General features: G+C 34.0%; 1 long non-coding RNA gene across 1 annotated transcript; it reads left to right on the plus strand.

Annotated features, from left to right (window-relative positions):
- The first annotated feature begins 1,367 nt into the window (after nt 1-1,367).
- Nucleotides 1,368-7,801, plus strand: LOC111408079. The gene is made up of 2 exons (XR_002705279.1): nt 1,368-3,634; nt 4,229-7,801. It is a non-coding gene; the product is annotated as an uncharacterized LOC111408079 (long non-coding RNA).
- Nucleotides 7,802-16,483: the final 8,682 nt, after the last annotated feature.

Genomic DNA, 16,483 nt, shown 5'->3' on the forward strand with positions numbered 1-16,483 from the left:
CAAAAATTTTTTTGAAAAAAAAAAAAAAAAAAAAAAACCCATTTGCCCTTCTTATTTTAAATTAGTAAAACAAATAACAATGAAAAAATGCAATTAAAAATTTGAACATCATTTTAAAGCACGTCAAAAATATTTTTGGACGAAAATATGATTAATAACAATATGTTATAATCAATAAAATATTAAAAATAAGAATGTGATGAAAAGAAAGTTAAGGATAGTGTGATAAAGAATAAAAATTAATAACCTTTAATTAAAATATGGTATATTTACCACACAAAAAAAGAAATAATAATAAAAAAAAAAAAATTTGTTGTGAACATAACCACCCAACAATAGTATGGTGATATAATCAACTAAACCGACCTGTTTAAGAGACGAGCTAAGGATGGCGAAACAACCCATTCAACCCGATGCTCATAGGGGCTCGCCCTGAATGGGGCAGGTAATACCCGCCTAACCGGATACATGGGATGGGTATGGGGCGAGGGTCATTACCTGAAACGAATATGGGACGGGTACGGGAAACATAGTCCCTCCCCATTACCTTCCCGATTTAATATTAATTTCAAATTTATGTTTTTATCAAATAAAAAATAATAGATTTATGATTCTTTTTAAAGAGAACATAAGTTGTTTTTAACAAATTAGTAAAAAAGTAATATTATTTACTAAACTAAGGACATAAAAAATAAAAGCAAAGAATAAAAAGAAAAAAAAAAAGAAAAAATAAATAGGACGATATGGAGAAGGAGATTTGCCCCGTCCCGCTCCAAACTTGCATCGCCCCACTTTAATCGGGTATAAATATGGGATAAGATAACCAAAAAACTCGACGAGACATGAGTGAGAATGATTGATCCGTTCCATACCCGCCCCATTGTCACCTGTAAGACGAGCCAATGGACAGTACAGTCCTAATAAAAATGTTACCAGTCTAAGTTCAGAGGGATAACTTGGACGGGTTGTTCCCAACATAGATTTGGAGCCTTAGACGGTCTTTCACATACTCCAGTAAAATTTGATCGGGTGCTAGTAAAACGGTCTACTTGTGCAACTGGATCGGCTCCATGACCAATTCGGTGAAATTCTAATAACTATGATTTTCAACAGTAACTTATATAATTTATTTATTTTAAAAGTAAAATAAGTTTCACTTATTTTTATTAAGAGGGTGTATTCAATCAAAATTTTCGAAATCTTTTTGAAGTGATCGACATTTACTGAATTCTTGGACTTTTAATAACTTTATATGGAATAAGTGGTACTCTTTTATAAACTTCTATAGATTTTAATTTTAAAAGTTATTAAAAGTCCAATTTAATCGTTTTAGTAACAAATAGAGGGAAAGAATAAAAAGNTTTTTTTTTGCCCCAAATACTAATAACCTAAGATGAGTAATATAATATTCTCTAAGTAAATGTATTAAATAATTAGCATAAGAAGATACAGAAAAGGAAGGAAATGAGAATTTAAAGCTATCACATATGTTCCATCTTAAAAGTTGTGTCCTGATGAATGATTTACGCTATGTTGATTCTTTTTATGAAATTAATTTTTTATTCAGATTTGGGGTTTATTGTTCATGCAAATAATTTGATCATAACAGCTATAGTTTGGTTGAGTCTTAACATGAAAAATAGATTTCAGAGATTAAGAGGATGAGGTAAGTATTGCCAAGTTAGCTTCCCCATAGTGGGAACAGCCAGCTGGGCCTATATGGTGGTGCCCTCTTTTTATAGGCCACCCTTTTGTGGATGCATGGCTGAGCAATGCCTTGTAGTTATATCCTGTGCTTAGCATTTTTTGAGAGATGAAAGTATGAGGTAAAACTCCTAAAAATTCTATCACATTTCTTGATTATGGATGTAACTTTTTATTTTTGAATTCCAAATAGTTGTCTACTGAATTTGTGTGATGAAATTTACCCTTAGGGATTACACTATTATCCATTATCTAGGTTGCATTCGCCCATGTTTACATGCATGCTTTCAAGTGTTCCTTACATTGTTGTAAAATGCGAAAGTGTCGTTGACTTCAACCGGAACATTAATATGAGAGAGAATTGATGGCCATCGTGTTCGCCATCCAAAAGTGGCGCCATTACTTATTGGGTAGACACTTCGTGGTACGAACAGACCAACGAAGCTTGAAGTTCTTGTTGGAATAGCGTTTGGTGAGCGAGATGCATCAAAAGTGGTTAACTAAAATCATGGGCTACAACTTTGACATCGGATATTAGCTGAGGGTGGAGAATAAAGCTGCAAATTCTCTTTCCAGAGTTCAGCCGGCTTTGAATCTGTTGGCTCTGTCCACTTCTAAAGTGCTACAATTAGAAGATATCAAGAAAGAGGTTGCTGCTGATGGTATTCTAGGAAAACCAGTGCTGAGCTGCAATTTGAGAACAGTGTGAAAGAGGGATATGCCTTGATCGACGGCGTATTATGTTAGAAGGGGAGGGTTGTTCTTCCTAGCCATTCCAATTTTGTCACTCTCATGTTACAAGAATGCCATGACTCTAAGATTGGGGGACACTCAAGATTTCTTAAGACATATAAGAGGATTGCGAAGAGGTCTATTGGCAAGGGATGAAGAGGAAGATGAAGGACTATGTGGCAGGATGTGGGATATGTCAGCAGAATAAATATACGGCTTTATCGCCTGAGGGGGCTATTGCTTCCTTTACAGGTTCCCAAATCTATCTGGGAGGATATCTCATTGGATTTTATCAATGGACTGCCACAATCGAGGAGAGTTGACACCATTTTGGCTGTTGTGGATCATCTAAGTAAGTATGGACATTTCATAGGGTTAAAGCACCTTTCACTACCCCCCAAGTTGGTGAGGAATTTAGTCAAGAGATAATTCGCTTGCATGGTTTTCCTCGCTCTATTGTGTCAGATAGAGATTGCTTCTTTATGAGTACATTCTGGACGAAATTATTTAAAGCATAGGGGACTGCCCTTACACACAGCACAGCCTACCATCCGCAAACGGATGGACAAACAGAAGTCCTGAACATATACCTGGAGACATACCTGAGGTGTTTCGCTTTAAATAGGCCTCAAGTTGGGAGTCAGTTCTTGCATTAGGCGAAGTACTGGTATAACACTTCTTTCCATACCGCAACGAGACATTCTTCGTTTCAAATAGTATATGGCCATGATTCACCCCACCTATTGGCTCTTGAAAAGAGGTTGACACCTTGTTCATCTGTGGATCAACTTTTGCTGGAATGAGATGAAATGCGGGAACTATTTATCTCAAAATTCGGCCTTATCGTCAGAAATCTTTGGCTAGGCATCCAAATGAAAAGTTATCTCCTCGTCACTATTGCCCTTTTGTGGTTGAATCGAAAGTGGGAAGGGTAACGTACAAGCTTAAACTCCCTGCCTCGGAAGCTATTCATCCTGTTTTCCATATATCCCAGTTGCGTAAGGCCATTGGTAATGTTAAGCCCATTTCTGCTCTCCCTCCACAGTTCTCTGCTACAGGGAAATTCATCTTGGAGCCAGAGACCGCTTTGGGAGTTTGCCCTAATGCTATTCACATTGCTGTAGGTCCGGACATTTTGATCAAGTGGAAGAATCTTCCAACGTTTGAGGCTACTTGAGAACTTTTTTAGACAATTCAGGTACAGTTTCCTACCTTCCACCTTGAAGACAAGGTGGATTTTGGGGCGACGGGTACTGATAGACCCCCCATAAGATTCAAAGGTGCAAGAAAAAAGAAAAGAGCGGTTATAACCAACGTGAAGAATGCCAACTTAGCTTCAGTTAGTTGATAGGAATAAAATAGTAATTGTGCTCTGTAAGCGAATGAATGAAATGTGGGTGGGAGGGGATTGTAGGTAGGCTTTTACTGATTTTTCAGTTAGAAGGGGGAGTGACTAATCCTCTCTTATAGCCTTGGAATGTGTCTCTAATAAACCCCCATAAGATTCACATATGCAAGGAAAAAGAAGGGAAAAGTTATGACCAACGTGAAGGATGCCAACTTAGATTCAGTTAGTTGATAGGGGTAAAATAGTCATTGTGCTCTGTAAGGGAACAATAAAATGTGGGCGAGAGGGAACTGTAGGTAGGCTTTTACTGATTCTTCAGTTAGAAAGGGGAGAGTCCAAGCCTCTCTAATAGCCTTGGAATGTGTCTCTTATTTTCCAAAAGTTCCATCAATTGAATTTATAAACTGTTTCGTTCTTCCGATGTTCTTAGTTGATTTTTTGCAGAATTTCCAGTGAAGAAGCCACATCGTGAGTCACAGGACCAAGGGACCTATCAGGTTTTTATCTAGCTTGCTGGAATTTGGTTCCACATTACATTGATCTTTCATGTGTTTGATTAAAATAGGTTGATGTATTGTCATTTCAAAAAAAGAAGCAAATGGCTCCCACAAATTATTTTTTACCGAATACAAGTGTAGGGCTGTAGCTCAAGAAAGGAACTTCACTTTCGAAAATTCCACGTTAATTATAGTGGTGCAAATGGTGCATATTACTCTTCGTCTAGAACAAGGACGATGGGTAATGATGGAGTAAGTAAAATTCAAGTAAAAGTGATTCTCTTTTTGAATTTTCTGCTGGTTCGCTTCTTAATTCTACTTTATAACAATGGAAAAACATAAGCTAATTCATCTATAGGTCAAGCATCTCATATACTATCAAGGGAGATCTATGAGAAGGTGTTATCTCTGGTCCTTTGATGTTCATCATGTCTCATTCTTTCATTGAGTTATTAATTTATATATATTTCATTTGAAATACTAGAGGTAAATACTAGAGGTATATATTTCATTGAGTTATTAATTTATATATATTTCATTTCGTTACAAAAAATCTAAACGCAAATGGTAGGATGGACACAATGCTAACCCTACATATTCTTATTGAAGGTATGTATTACTATTCCATGATACATTTTATGTAACTTTCAGTTCACTGTCAATTAATTTTCTTCCTCGTTTAGATGAACTTGGTGGTTTTAATGACATTCTCAGTGCTCGGGTTGGTCATTGTTTGGTGAGAAAGAGAGATATCATTGCCCATTATACTGATTACAATGTCAGTGTTTGATTTTCGTGCATTTTTTTTTTGAACTTCTCTGGTATCTTTCAATTTTGAAGACTCTAGGGTCTTCTCAAGTTGTCTTATGGTTGCTAAAATTAGCAGCAAATGCAGTGTAACTATAGAATGTAAATAAAAAGATTTCATTTTGAATTCTTTTTTTATTGGACTTTGTGGTTTTCAATCTTTATGTGATAAGGTAAGTTGTGAATTCCCTTTCTTATCGATGTAAGTTATTTATAGAAAATTGTATGCTTTGTTTATTAATTAATTGGTTCTTTCATGCTGATCCAAAATGATGACTTTTTGTCTTCCAAAGATGCATTCTTTAATTCACGCTAGTTGATAGTGTCAACTACTGTGGTTTCCTAGCCTTTTTTGATGACCTATCACTGTGTATACTAGATCCTGTGAAGTACATCAATTTATTTTGAATAGGATTCAAAATATGATGCATCAAGGCGTAGCATTCATACTGCTTCTCATTAGAACCTATCGGCAAAAAAGTTTTGTTTCACTAGTATTTATTAATTATTTGATACCAATGCTCTCAAGTGCTACTTTATCACATGTCTCTTAATATTATTTTTGTCACCTATCATTATTTCTTTAGATGTCTTTGTTTATCATTTTTACGAGTCTCACACTTCATCAAATATGAAATTGTTAGCCAGATATGATAATTATATTGGGTGGCACCTTCTGTTATTCAGTATCTAAAAGTAATTTGTCCCTATTAAACAAGTCTAGAAAAAAAGCTTCCAATCAAATCTCTTAATATTATATTGTAACCTATAATCATTTCAGGTGCTTAAGTTTGATGTAATCAATGCATAACACAAATAATATTTTTTGTATCTACGCTATAATATAATCAATTACTCAATGACTTGTGCCTTGCACGTGCGTTTCACTAGTATATATTAAAATTTTCTAGTGTGAAATTCTTCCAAAATCTTGAGATGAATGAGAGACAAATTTTGAAATGTTATTTTAGTACTTTTTACTTAAAAGTTAGTACTTTAGAAACTTTTATAAAAGTTTTTAAAAGTTACTGGTATTTTGAATTATATTCATGACTTATTAAGACTTCTAAAAAATTTTAATTGAATACATCGAAACTTTTAAAACTTTTTAAAAGTTCATAAAAATCTCGATTGAATACACCAATACTTTTAGAAGGTATTAAAAAATCTACATTAAATACCCCTATGTTGTAAATTATATGTTTATTATTGAATGATGATTATACCCATGTAGCCTTAGTTATTATAATTATTATATCTGTTGTGGCCATAATAATTTCGTATAATTATGGAACTTTGATTTTCAATCAAATGCACACAAGTCTATAGACTTCTCCATTTTCTTCTCTTTTACTTATATTTCATAACATGTTATTAGCACAAAGTTCTAACTAATTGAGTAAGCAAAAATTTCCTATATCAGTTTACAAATCTGTAATCAATTTGAGATAGCAAAAGCAATTTCTTATAAGAAAAAAGAAGGCAACATTACTTCATCTATAACCAAAAGAAATTTCAATTCTAATCACCATTTGCATCATAATTAAAGTCAAATCATTAAAAAGTGTAGTGATGCTTATTTTCATGTGAATGGGAGAATATGCGTGTTTTTAATATCGACTATCTCATGGTATTTTTTTATATTTTTTTTAATATTATGTGATTGCATAACTGGAAGTCAATTCTTATTCCTTTAGGGGTGTGTGTGTGTGTGTGTGTACACACACACACACGGTACCAGAAGAGGTTGTTATTGGGCTGGCCTAAAGTCAAGAACAGTTCCAGATGGTCCAATGGATTAAGCCATTTTCAGAGGATGACACGAAGAAGGAAAGTTAAGAAAAACCTCCCCGTTCATAAATGAAATAAAAATTAATGGAATTTTGCTATTTGTATGAGCTTCCCAAGACAGAGGTTATGTCACTACCGGACACTAAGATGCGGAGGTTTAATCATTCTTCTCAATCGGAGTGGAAAGGCCCGTTGACACCTCGAGCTATATCCCTGAAATCGCCTCGTTTTCGCTTTAATTTGAAGTCGCTCCGTGGAGTGGGATTAAAATGATCAAACGTCAAGGGTTGCAAAATCAGCTTTTTATGCAAAAAAGAAGAGTAAGCAGAGTGGCTGTTGGTTTCGTTGAAGACATGAAGGCGAGAACTCGTAAATACTTTCTATATTAATCCCATGGCTATCTCATTTCTTGTAATTCCCTCGCAGTTCCACAGGTTAGTGATGGAAGAGGCGGTACGAATGATCGCGACAACCAAGAACAAATGCTACGAACTCGAGTCTAAGTTGGTGGAGTTCAATAGGGTCAAGTTCTCGGGCTAAGAAGAAGACTACCAAGGCAGCTGCTGCTCCCAGCGCAGCTACCATAGAAAAGAAAGCCAAGTGGGTGCCGTTGAGGTCTGTCTTCGTGATAAGAAGAATCTGGGCAAAACCTCTCTCCTAAGACCCGGTTAAGGTAACTCACTAAAGGGGCTAAGGAAATGATCCTAGACAATGAAGAAGATAACCCCCAAGGTCTTTCATGGCAAAGGATTTCTGAAGTATACACACACACACATATATACATACATAAATACACACACATAAATGAGTGTGTGTGTGTGTGTAGTTGCACCATTATTCTTCTTTTATTGATTCCTTTTTTGTAATAATGCATCATGTTGTTGCTTTTTAATAAATACAATATTAATAGTCTACTAAAATATTACTTGCTCTTAAAGAGTATAATATTATTAAATTAAACATATATTATGTTTTTGCTCTTGGCGAATAAATCCTTAAATAAATGATTTTGGAAGGATATTAGTCTTTTGTTCTTGAAGATGTACTACAAAATATTATTTTTCAAAAAAAAAAATGAAGATAATAATATTTTCTCGTGCTCTCAAAGTAGCAATATCTCAAAGGAAATTGTACAATCTGATATCATAAGAAATATGATCTATAATGGAATTTTACGAAAATAAGTTATTTATTCTTGAAGAATCACAACTTCAAAAATCTATAAATATAGAAGAAGAATATTTTATTGTTGCTTTTAAAATAATTTTATATGACAGCAATATTGCTGTCGCACATTACTCTCTCAAATAGCATAATTTTACAAGATCTAGTATTTTATAATAATATTATGTTATTGCTTCTAAAAATTGAATGTTACATGGTTAGTATTAACTTATTGATATTCCTGAAGTTAAACAAATTAAACAGCATAATATTGAATTTTAAATTTTGAAGAAATAACTTTCTATTTTGTTAATATTCATAAAGAATATTAATTGTTGCTCTTGAAGATCATGATATTTTGTGGTTTCAATATTTTCAAAGAATATTATATAATTGTTCTAGAAGTAACATAAATCTTGATACATTAAAATTATTTAAGATATATCATTAAGTATTTGCTTAGTAGATAGTGCGAATATGTATATTCTCCAAGTACTTCTTGAATATTAACAAAATAGAAATAATGTTAACACGACATTGAATATATCAAATATCGTTGAAAACTTTGAAAGAGTTAGTATTAATTATCAAATAATAAAAGACTATATTTCACAATTCACTTTATTACAGCAAATCTAGAAATACTTAACTTATTTTAAAGATATTTGCCACAATGGATATCACATTATGGTAATACAAGAAAATAATATTGAATATATTTGTATAATTTTTTTTGGTATTTGACCAAAAGCAGAAAAAAGAAAAATTTATGCACTCCACAATGGTCGTTATATTCATATGAATGATTGAATCGAACATTATCACCAATTCAAAATTAGTTGGCTAAAAAAAACTTATACTTTAACATAATCGACTTGGAAAGTGACAGTCATGTGTATCTAAAAAAATAATAAAGCAAAAATCGATGTTATTATAGGACAATTTAATGTAGCAAATGAATCTCAAATACATTAGGAGCACGGTTGGTTGATACTAAAGTCTATGTACCTAGAAAGAGAAAAATAAATAAAAGTAAAAGAAATAATATTAAAAAAATTGATCGATCAAATATTGATGACATAATTCCTGTAGAACCACAAATGTTTGAAAATAATAAAACTTCAATAAATTATGGAAACAATGCTATTATTTTTTCTATAACATGGCTCTTGAAATCATATAAAATAAGTATGTTGAATCATGGGTTACTAAAAATTGTCAACATAAACCTCCTTTGGCCTCCATTAAATTTCATTTCATTTTTTTCTCTCTCCTATTTTCAACCACATAATGTTTCATAAAATAATATTACACTTCAATTGAAAACCTTTTTTTTCCTTTTCAACCACTCGATTTAAAAAAAAAAAAAAAAAAAAAAAACACAATTCCACCTATTTTCATTTCAAAAAATGGGAGGCAAACGAGGGCATAGAAATGGTTGGCAAAATAGAAAGAGGTCATATAAGCGGAACACCTGAATTTATAATTCCTGTAATATACAAGTCGATCTTTGTAAAGAAGAGAAATAAAAATAATGAAATTACAATGTACAAAATTCAGCTCGTAACCTAACGTTTCTACAAAGACTTAGAATTGATTATGAAGAAATATATTCTTCTGTAATGGAACAATCACTTTTAAATTTTTAATTAGTTTGACATGTGTAACAAAGGCTTACATGCATTTTATGCATATAGTAATTACCTATCTACATGGTTCACTTGATAGTGGCATATATATAAAAGTTCCCGAAAGACTTAAAATTGCTAGAAACAAATGATACATGCCCAAGTACTATATTCTCAATTAAATTGTAAAAATTATTATATGGATTAAAACAATCCCGATGTATATGGTATAATCATTCGAATATTTGGTGAAGGGAGATTATAAAAAATAAAGATATCTACACCTGTATTTTCATGAAGAAAACAAATATGGAACTTATAATTGTGATAGTTTATGTAAATGATTTAAATCTAATCCGAACTCTTAAAGAGCTCAACAAAATTGTAGATTATTTGAAAAAGAAAAATTGAGATAAAAAAATTGAGAAAAACCAAAATTTTATCTTGGGTTGCAGATTTAATATTTTCAGAAAGATTATTTGTTCATCAATCTTTATATACATAAAAAGTCTTAAAATATTTTTATATGGATAATGCACATCAATTGGCATAACCTATGATTGTTGATCGATCGTTTGATGTGAAAAAAAGATCTATTTTATCCACTTGAAGATGGAGAAAAGCTTTTTGGTGATGAAGTGACATATCTTAGTGCGAATGTAATTGATCAACATAGAATTTTATTATTTATTTATTTATTTGTTTGTTTGTTTGTTTTTTGTAAATATCCTTACAAGATATAGTTCTATATCAACTCAAAAACATTAAAATGATTTTAAAAACATGTTTCATTATTTGAAAGGTACTATAGATATGAGATTATTATATTCTAAAAAATAGGGATCTTCTTTAATCGGATATTCAGATGTAGGTTATCTCTCCGATTCACAAAAAACTAAATCACAATCAAGATATGTATTTACACGTGAATGAATAACTATATCATGAAGATCTGTGAAATAAAATTTTGACAACAACATCTTCAAAATTTTCTTAAATTATTGCAATCTATGAGGTAAGCCGACAATTTGAATCGTTGAGAAACATGACACACCATATCTAAGTATCATGCGGATTTGTTTCAACAAAAGACTAACAATATTGTATGAAGATAGTACAACTTATATTGCACAAACTCAAATGAGACTATATAAAAGAGATATGACAAAATATATTTTTCTAAAATTCTTCTATACATATGGGCTTTAGAAGAATGACAACATCAATGTTCATCAAATTTGCTCAATTGACAATGTGACTCATTTATTCCCACAAGCACTATTGACATCTATATTCAAAAAATTGGTGAATAAGATTGGAATTCGTTGTTTAAAAGATTTTTAGTAATGAACATCAAGGAGTTGCTGCACTGTTTTTTCTTTTCTTTGATTTTATCTTACCGAATTTTCTTAACAAGATTTTAATATGGAAGTCTTTATTTTTAATACTTCAAAAAATAACTGAACTATTTTTCTTTCATTTGATAATTTTGTCACATTGAATTTTTACCTAGAAAGAATTTAACAAGATAGATATATTATAATATGTCTTTAAAGGTGAGTGTTGTAAATTTTATATTTATTAATGAATGATCATTATACACCATGTAGCCTTAGTTATTATAATTATTGTATTCCTTACATTTATAATTCTTTCCTATAAATATGAGATTTCGATTCTCAATTAAATACACAAAAGTACTCTATTTTTTTAATTTATTTTTTGAATAATGCTTGTTGTGCTCCAAACTCGGACCTAATTTGAAATATGAATATTTTATGACCACCTAATCTGTGTAAAAGTCAAGGTCGAAATACACCAAGGTTAGCTTGGACCAATGATCGTCGTAATCCTAGAGAACATCATGATTATAGATTCTATGTTATACTGTTAAGCCAGTCAGCTCCCCCAATCAACAAAGGACATCTGGCAAGTATGATGTCAGCACCTCCTTTTCCACCAATCAACTACAAGAGCCCCTTATCCGATGTTAACTCATCATTCTCTGATAATACAGAAGAGCCAGCATCATGATGATCTGAGAAAGGCCGACCTTGACGGCCAATCAAAGACCAGATCACTAAAATGCCTCCCAAGCTTGATACTGTTGCTAATTTGATTTACAAGACTTAAGTTGGCCAAGGAAAAGCTCACCCTCCTTATAAAAAGAGACCAATGGTCGTTTTTCAAGGGCCAGAGTTCACTTGACATATCCAAAAACAAACACCTTGATTTAGCACTTTTCTTTCCTTGTGGAACGATCAAGTGATTGTACTCAAGAATTATTATAAATAAATAAAAACACCTTCTATCTTGCAGTTGGCCCAAAAGTTATTTTTACAATTTTTGACATCAACGGTTTAGCGATAAAAGGAGGGCTAGTTTTGCATAAACAACCCCATTTCTCCACAAAACGAATACTAAGTCAACACACGACAAAATATCATCATGAACCGCAATTCGACGTCTAGTAATCAATCCCACACTCATCCTAATAAAACCAATGCCCCACCAAAGATACTTCTGGCCCATAATAAAATAAGATGCCTTAGAATTTGTAAGAAAGTGCGACAAATGTCTACGCTTCGCTCCCACCATCAAAACCCCACTAGAGGAGCTCAATTTTATGATTGTTCCTTGGCCATTTTCTAAGTAGAAGTTCGATCTTATTGGCCCCATCCCACAGGAAAAGGTGGACCCAAGTTAGCAATTGTATAATTGACTACTTTACTAAGTGGGCTGAAGTCAAACCCTTTGATAAGATGACTGAGCAAAAGACCATTGACTTCATATGGAAATTCATTGTGTGTAGGTTTAGAATACCGTATTTCATCGTGACTGACAATGGAAAGCAATCGACAATTATTATCTTATAAACCTTTGCGAAAGACTTGTTATCAAAAAGCATTTTTCCACACCGAACCATCTACAATCTAATAGTCAAGTCGATGCAATGAATAGGATCATCAAACATACACTAAAGGCAAAGCTCGATTCTCTTAAGGGAGGATGGGCTCATGATTTCCCCGGTGTGATATTGTCTTACCACACTATGTCTTTGACTAGCACTGGAGAAAACCATTTTTCTCTAGTTTTAGAGGTAGAAGCTAAGATCCCACTGGAGATAGAGATCCATTCTTTTTGAACAACAACATATGATGAAACGAAAAATGAAAAAGCCCTTCGTGTAAAGTTGAACGTAATAGAGAAGAGAAGGAATGAAGTCGAACTCAAAAACGTAATATATAAGCAGCACAATGCAAAGTATTACAACCAAAAAGTCGAAAATGAAAATTTGAAGTTGGTTCCTTAGTTCTAAGAAAGGTCTCCCTCACTAAAAGAGAAGTCAGCTCAGGATCCCTAGGTCCCAATTAGATGGACCCTATAGAGTGACTAAGGTCTTATCTTTGAGCTTGAAGGTATGGAAAGAAGATATTGCTACACCCTTGGAATTTTGTGCATCTTAAGAAGTATTATAAAAAAAAAAATGTTTTTGTATTACACTACTCCCGAGCATCCTTAACAAGACGACCTAAGGTTATATGTGCTACAACACTTAGACAAGTTTCCTCTTAAGGAAATTACAAAGGCATTACTCCTAAGCAAGCTAACCTAAGGATACAACGCTTAGACAAGTTTCCTCTCAAGGAAATTACAAATGCATTGCTCTTAAGCATGTCGACTTAAGATTGTATGTGCTGCAACACTTCGACAAGTTTCATTTTTAAGGAAATTACAAAGGCATTGCTCCTAAGCAACCTGACCTAAGTTTGCATGTGCTGCAATAATCGACAAGTTTCCTCTTAAGGAAATTATAGAGGCATTACTACTAAGCAAGCCGGCCTAAGGATGCAACTTTTAAGGAAATCATAAACATTTTCAACTTGTGCAAAAAATCGAACTACCACTAAATAGAATATCCATCAACTAGCAAAACATCTATTACAAGCACATCGAAGGCAATGATTTATAACAGCAAGGAAAAAGAAAGAAAAGGGGAATGAACTAAGGGTTGGAGGATCTTACTAACAACTTAATCTTCAACATCTTCATTAGCAGGAGAGATGTGAATCCAAGCTACCTCAGATATCTCTAATTCTTTTTTTTTTTTTTTGTTCTTCTAAAGCATATACCAAGAAGGCAGTGTTTTTCCTTTCTTTACCAATAAGCTTCACGAGCTCTTCCAAAGGCTACTACGTAGGCATCCTGAGCTAGAGCATTAAACTCAGAAGAGGCCCTTCAAAGTTCCACAGCCTTGACTACCTTAGCCTCTGCCTTCTTGGTAGCTTCTTCAGCCCTTTTCATAGCCTTATGAGCCCTAGCTCTTTCCTCTTCAAGCCACATTTTCTCAAAAAAGGCTCCCTTGTTGGTCTTTTTCCCTACATCCTCAAGGCCATAACTTCATCCATGAGGCTTAATTCTAAAATTGAGTTCACCTCCACCTCTACCCCTATCTTGTTAAGGTAATCCTCGTATTCCTTCTCTTTCCCAACAAATCTTGCATCTTTAGCCTCCATGGTTTCAAAAAGGTTTAAGGCTTGATTTTTGATTTCCAACATCTTTTCTTGTTGAAACTTTACCTAAATAAAGAAAGTAATCTAGTTTATAAAAATAAAAAAAGGCAAAAGTTCCTAAGTACGTGAGCTCTAGCACATACCTTATTTGCCATAGACATCATATAAAGAATGGATCCAAGCCATCGAATTTACGATACACAGCCTCATCCACTGAGATCTTAGAAAGGAACTTTTATTCATTCTCATTCCAACTCCAGTAAGAAGGTTGGAGGAGTATCTGAGAGGAGAAGAAAGTGCGACTGTTGACTCTCTAGATAGCGATAGAGCTCTGAGAAAGTCCAGGAACATCTCAAGTCGGTGGCCCACAAATAATCAATGCTAGGCTTCTGCAGATCTTTGACAGTGATAGTAGGAAGAGTGGGGACAAGGATCGACCTCTACTGTGGTACCACGAAAGAGGATTGCTCAGGAGACAAAGCCATGAGAGTCAACCTTGCTAATGGCTTTTTAGAATGGCCATGCCTTGAAAGCTGAGACCTCTACTCAACTACAAACTCTGTGGTTTTTCCACTACCTCAGTAGGGGTTTTCCTTTTCTTACCCTTGTTAGTTGTAGCTGTTGCCTTCTATCCCAACATTTCTTTGTCTTGATCTAAAAAGAAGGATTGAGTCTGAACTATGAGCTGACTAAAACACTTAAAGATAGGTCGATCCTTACCTGAAGTATATTGGAATAAAAGTAGAAGCCCCAACTATCGTTAAGTTGAAGGTTGAGATCAAAATAAACCCGCCTGAAAAAGGTTTGAAATGGAGATGACAAATTTCCTAGACCTTTGCTTTTTAGGAAAAGCTCTAATTGCATCAGCTTGTTTGTTGACAGCTGAAGTCGAAGTAGCATTCTCGTAGTCTACAAATAAAACAAAAGAGTTGAGGATATACCTACAACTCAGTTTGGCAAAATGTGAAGAGAAGATCACTTACATAATAAATGATAACAGGCAGGTACTCCGTCATCTCCATCTACTTGTGAAGGGTGAAATTGCTACTCACCCAATACAAAAAAAACTCTTCCTTCCATTCTTTATCGAGGAGGGAATATCCAAACTAGTGGACCCCTAGGTCTAGGTCTAACACTGGCATACTACCAACCAATGTTCTTTCCATCCTCTTCGAAAGTAAAAAGAGAGTCAAATTGCTCTACACTCATCTCAGGGTAGGAATGTCATCGAGCCGAGTAAAGCTGGCTAATGAGCCGAAACTCTAGGCGGCTCAGCTCGAATAAAATTAAGTCGGACTTTTTTAGCCCAAGCGGAGTCGAACAAACGTTCGACCAATAAATCGAGGCTTAACCTGAGCTTTCAGCTCGAGCCCATCGACCTGAGTTGGGTCAACTCGATTTTTCTAATAATATAGGTAGCTGTAGGCTACTTTTTTTTAGCCGGCCTAGGAAGCCACATGGACTGGCTCGGGCTCGATTTTGCACCCCAAGATGGAGCTCGACCCTGAGCCCAAGTTAGATCGGCTCGAGTTTTTTTCAGGCTAAGTCATGGGCAACTCGAATTGGCAAGCCAAATTGCATCCCTAGTTTAGGGTTTCCTTAACTTCTCCTACAAAATTAGAATGGCTATCAATGTTCTTCATCCATTGGGCATAGCTAAGTGGGAGCTATTCCCTAGAAAAAGAGAAGAAAAAAAGGTGAGAAAATGCAAGAAAAAGAAAGGTGCTTTCTGCTAAGGAAAATACTTGGGGATGGACGACCTCACTTTAAATGATGATGAGAACGTGAAGAAAATTTTACTTCCTTGAGAGAGAAATAATTAAGAACAAAAGTATGAAAATGGAAGAGAAAGGAAGATTTAAAAGGGAGATAACCAAGAGATGGATTCAGGGTTGTTTAATGAAGAAAAGGAAGGAAAACAAAGGTCCTAGATTTGATGAGCTAAAACTATGTAGTTTTAATAAAAAGTTTCCAATGGAAGCTAAGGAAAGTGATGAACAGCTCACCCAATTCAACAATGATAGTTCAAAAGTTTGGCCAAATCCCAGGTTTCCTTATACGATTAAAACTCAACTTGAAATGATATTGAGCGACATCTTTGACCTAAATTGGAGCCATATGAGTACCAGTACGTCCCAAACACATGGAGAGAGCCTTTTTTATGTATTAAAACACCTAAAAATATTGGAGAATTGAGATAGAATTCAATGGGGTAAAAGATCAAGGGATTGAATCTCCTTATTAGGAGGAAAACACATGCAATTGAAGATTGAAAGGCCGAATTCAAAGGAGAAAAAC

Source organism: Olea europaea, chromosome 13 (assembly GCF_002742605.1).
Source record: "Olea europaea var. sylvestris chromosome 13, O_europaea_v1, whole genome shotgun sequence".
Lineage (NCBI taxonomy): Eukaryota > Viridiplantae > Streptophyta > Magnoliopsida > Lamiales > Oleaceae > Olea > Olea europaea.